The sequence below is a fragment of the Terrapene carolina genome, unplaced genomic scaffold, assembly GCF_002925995.2.
Source record: "Terrapene carolina triunguis isolate 2854851 unplaced genomic scaffold, T_m_triunguis-2.0 Scaffold147, whole genome shotgun sequence".
Taxonomy (NCBI): Eukaryota; Metazoa; Chordata; order Testudines; family Emydidae; genus Terrapene; species Terrapene triunguis.
In genome coordinates this window covers 7,833,077-7,837,939 of record NW_020664498.1, presented here as the reverse complement: position 1 = coordinate 7,837,939, position 4,863 = coordinate 7,833,077, and the positions used below count along the sequence as shown (strand labels likewise).

The 4,863-nt window shown below is 57.8% G+C and overlaps 1 protein-coding gene across 1 annotated transcript in view; it reads left to right on the top strand.

The window, feature by feature from the left end:
- The first annotated feature begins 1,062 nt into the window (after window positions 1-1,062).
- LOC113406885 (neuronal vesicle trafficking-associated protein 1-like) overlaps window positions 1,063-4,863 on the top strand; it is a 44,962-nt gene continuing 41,161 nt past the window's right edge. The window contains exon 1 of the mRNA XM_026653724.1: window positions 1,063-1,095. The gene's annotated coding sequence lies outside the window, so the exon portion shown is untranslated. The remainder of the gene's footprint in view (window positions 1,096-4,863) is intronic.

The following is a 4,863-nucleotide window of genomic DNA, read 5'->3' as shown; positions in this document are numbered from 1 at the left end:
ACAGTCCGGCCCCAACCACTGCTTGGGAGGTCTGGCTGTGCTGCAGCCCCCAGTTCAGCCCTTGATTGAGAGCCCCAGGGGGCTTCATTTGCCCCATTTCTGGCATAGGTTCAATTTTCTTCTGAACCCCGGGAATAAAGGGGTGACACACAGAGTGCTGGGAAGAGACAGAGCTGTATGCCCTGGCCCCAGTCACACAGCAGGGTCAATCGCTCCATCCCAGGACCAATGAGGTCCATCTCCATGGGCCCCAGGTGCACAGTCAGCTCCCCAGGGAGCTGCACTGCAGCGGGACCCCCATCAGCAAGGCAGTGGATTGTGCACTCAGCTACCAGCAGCCAGTGAGCGGGGCTGCTCCCGTGCTGAGGCCCTTTGCGAGGTCGGGGGAAGAGAAGGGGACCATGGAGCAGCATAATCACAAAGGGCCAGAGGGCACAGTGAAGGCCCCGGGTTGGTGCTGCTGGGCAGTGAGAGCTCATATTGCCACCCTCTAGAAGCATGATGCCACCCACAGCCTCCCTGGACGCAGGCTGCGCGGGCGCATGGCATTGCCATTCAGGAGGTGTAGGGCGAGCCCTGCCCTGCAGTGCCATGGCCCAGCTCCTGCCCAGCCCTGTCCAGGAGAGGGCAGGCTGCACTCGTCTGTGCCAGGGGTGCACAGGGACGAGGGTGGCGCTTTGTACCCGGCCCTCCTGGTGGGAGCTGCCCGGTCGTCAGTCAGAGCTACCAGAACCCTGCAGGGAAGGGCAAGAGGCAGCGTCCAGCCTTGGGGACAGCCTTGGGGTCACTGTGAAGACCAAGCCCCCAGCACCTGCCCCTGAATGATGCAGGAGACCAGTCACATCTGGGAGCGACAGCTGTTTGGGGCTCTCAAGGGCCTTATGCTTCAGGTCCTCAGCTGGCAGGGAGCCAGCAGGGGCTGTGAGCAGCTGTGCTCTTAAAGCGCCAGGCTGCTCCTTGAAGCTTTCGAATTCTTCCCACAGCCCTGGAATACATCACCTAGGTAACCAGTCTTAACCAGCCCGCCTGCCTTCACCCCAGCAGAGCATTTACAGGCAGAATCCTTGCAGGGAGAACAGCAGCGTTTTCCACCACGTAAGTGATTTCTGAATCCTTCCTAGCAGGCCGGTGGGGCTGGTGGGAGAGGTCCCTGCGGAGCCGGGGCGCTGTGTCGGTTGCATGTTAATTACATAGATGGGGACTGGCATGGTACCCAGGCGGCTTTCTCTGTCCTTTGCCTTTGCGTCTAGCCGGAGGAGACAGGAGTGGTGTATGGCTGGGTTTCAGGGCTGGGAGGGAGGGAGTGTAGATCCAGGCAGCAGCATAGGCTTAGGGCTGGGAAATGATGTTGACACATTCAAGGGTTCGGTAGGTGAAGTTTGGAGGAACTGCGGCACCATTGCCTCGCAAGGATTGAAGGGAATTGCCTCTCTCCAAAAGCAAACTGCTTTTGCAACAACACACAGGGGCACAAGATGATTCGGAAATAGCCCACAGCAGAATATTTGCTTTCTCTTTCTATTGTATTGGCTGGTGTTTTCACAGTGCTACTCCATGGGATTATAAACATGGCTCTGTCAAACTTCTCTGTGCATGGGTGTCCTGCACACTCTGCTCTCAGCCTCCGCCCTTGCAGAGCTCAGAGACACAAAGAGCTGGGGATGTTGGAAATTGATCAGATGAACCTGGATTATCCTTCTCAGTGGCAGTCCACACTGAGACGCCGGCTGGCTGGTATTTCTGCTATCCATGGCAAACTGCATCTCTGAGCAGCAGCCACTTTGCTACAGGCAATGAAATTGGTGCTATTTGCCCCTTCTTAGCCAAAGGTTCAACTCCTCCCCCGTTTAATGGTTCTGGGATGCAGGACTGCGGCATAGGCTGGTGTGTGAAGCTCACTCAGGCTCTGTACGCCTAGCTGATGAAATGCAGAATGCCGACAGACATCTGCACATGGGCTTTGTGTGTTTGGGCAGGAAAAGGCATTCACTTCGCTCGACTTCTACCTCTTCCCCACTGCAATAACAGCCACTGGTGCTCTGTCCCCCCACCAGAACGGCTAAGGCTGGAGAGCATTTTCATCGCTTAATGTCGTTATCGGCGAACCATGATTCCTATTTTTAGGCGCTCTGCTTCCCTGCCCCTCCTTTCGCTAGAGTGGTGGGTCTCAGAAATAACCCGAGCCTCGTTTGCGTCATGGGCGTGGGGCTGGGCCTTACTCACACAGCTGATGTAGGAGGTTCGGCCGAAGCAGCAGATCTAGCTTGTTTCCACCCAGTCACTCACAAAGGAGTCAGGATGAGAGGTGTCGAGCCCAGGCTGTCAGCCCAAAGCAAGGTTGCCAGGAACTCTGTCTCTGTTCTGTTCCTTCACAGCCATTGTGTTAGGTTTGGACAAGTGCTTTGGTAGCATCAACTGGGAAAAAACAAGCAAGCATTGTGCAGCCAGCATTATCGCAGGTGCATGGAACTCTAGCATTATAACCACCACTCTCGGGGTCCCCCAGCAGTCGTGTTCTGTGCCCATTCTCACTGGCTTAGCATTGGAAGTGGGCCAGTAAGTGTTTCCCAAGTGCTTTAGAGAGCACCGCCTGTATGTCTTCCAGAGGACAGATGTCACATACAGGTGGATACAAACCTTTAATGTATTCATGAGATTTTGGAAAATCCTTTGGCCTGGCCAGAGGCTCCATGATCCAGGGTGTGTTGGATAACGGTGCGTCACTGCTCACCTCTGAGCAGCCTGCGCTGGCTGGCCAATCAGATACCTGGACACGCCAGGCCCCCTGTCGCCTGGGAGCCACCACAGCCAGCATTATTCACAAGCATGTTCTATGCACAGTGACTGATGTCTGTCGTGATGGAAAGGATGCCCCGAGGCCAGGCCTTTCCTGCTGGGACAGTTAGGGAGCAGACTTGCCTGATGCCAAAGCAATTGATCACCCTGGGCTCCTTTAAGGAAAGTTACTATTGGACCACTTTCATCCCAGGTGTAACTCCTTTGAAACCCACCTGTGGCTTTCCCCAGGGAGGAGGGTTTGTGGACTATGCTCTGTAGAATAGCCAAGGATATCAGCCAGGGCAGCTTTGAATTGGCTGGAAAACGTGGCAGTGCCCTAGAGAATGCCAGTTTCCCAGGGCATGTCCTCCTCTGCTCTCCCTTCGGGGGGGTTCCCAGCCCGTTGCAATCAGCTCCCTGCACTGCTGCGTTACTAATGTTGCTAGCGAGCCCTAACTGGCAAAAACCAGCAGTGGTGTGGCATTTTATCTGTAACTGTGCCCCTGCCTGACCACTGTCACTTTTGCTCACCACTCGTGTCCCCTTGTCTGGACGAGGGCTCTGCTGCCCTGACCCGTGGACTTTGCTGCTGCTGAGTGCCTGCACCCAGAGAAGCCGGCTGTGCCAGCCGAGAGGGCCTGGGCGACAGATATGAAGGGAAGCAAGACAGTCTATATGAGACCACACAGCTTACACGCTACAGCCAGGGCTCCCAATCCTGCTTCTGTCGCTCGCTCTGACTTTGGCCAAATCACTGATCCCCCCAGTTCCTCATATATAAATGAATATGCAGGGCAGGATTTCCAATTAGGCACAGTAGGCCCATGCCTCGGGGTGCCGGCATTCTAGGGGTGCCTAAAAGTTAAAAGTGGGTTAAAAGTTAAAAAGTGACTACATACAGCTCCCTTGTGGGCAGGTGGCCTCCTGGCACGGGCCAACTTTCTAATCGCACAAAACCAAACACCCCTGCCCCGCCCCCTCCTTCCCTGAGGCCCTGCCCCGCCCTTTCTCCAAGGCCCCGCCCCTGCTCGCTCCATCCCCCCTCCCTCCGTCACTCGCTTTCCCCCATCCTCACTCACTTTCACCGGGACGGGGCAGGGAGTTGGGGGGCAGGAGGGGTGAGGACACCAGCTGGGAGTGCAGCTCTGGGGTGAGACCAGGGACGCGGGGTTTGGGGTGCAGGAGGGGGCTCTGGGCTGGGGGAGGGGGTTGGGGTGTGTGTGGGGGGTGAGGGCTCCGGCTGGGGGTGTGGGCTCTGGGGTGGGGCTGGGGATGAGGGGTTTGGAGTACAGGAGGGGGCTCAGGGCTGGGGCAGAGTGTTGGGCTGTTGGGGGGAATGAGGGCTCTGGGAGGGAGTTTAGGTGTGGGAGGGGACTCCGGGTTGGGTCTGGGGGTTGGGGTGCAGGCCAGGGTGCTAGGTGCAGGGTCCCAGCAGCGCTTACTGCGGCTCCTAGGAAGCAGCAGCCAGGTCCTTGCAGCTCCTAGATAGAGGCGTGGCCAGGCGGCTCTGTGTGGTGCTCGCTGCCCTTGCCCCCACAGGCGCCACCCCCACAGCTCTCATTGGTTGCAGTTCCTGGCCAATGGGAGATGTGGAGCCGGCACTAGGGGTGGAGGCAGTGTTCAAAGCCTCCCTAGCTGCCCAGGCACATAGTGGCCGCAGGGATCTGGAGGCCACCACCGGGAGCAGTGCAGAGCCAGGGCAGATAGGGAGCCTGCCTTAGCCCTGGTCCCTGCTGTGCTGCTGACCGGACTTTTAACAGCCAACCAGGGTCCCTTTTCAACCGGGCATGCCTGTCGAAAACCGGATACCTGGAAACTCTATGTCCATCCAGCGTTTGGAACTGGAACAGGGTAAGTGTCTGAGCCAGCCCACCTCAGGGCGCTGTGAGCCACGGCCAGGCGGGGCGGCTGCTGAAGGTGCAGGGAGCATTACAGCACCTTCCCAATCTCGACCGCCCCACTGCCTCTGCCCTGTGCTGGGGAGGGGTGAGGTGTGGCCGGAACACCATTCACTTGCATGTGCAGAGTTGGGGCGCGGCTGCCGCGCTGGGCTGCAGGAGGGACAGAAGACACCTGAGGACCATT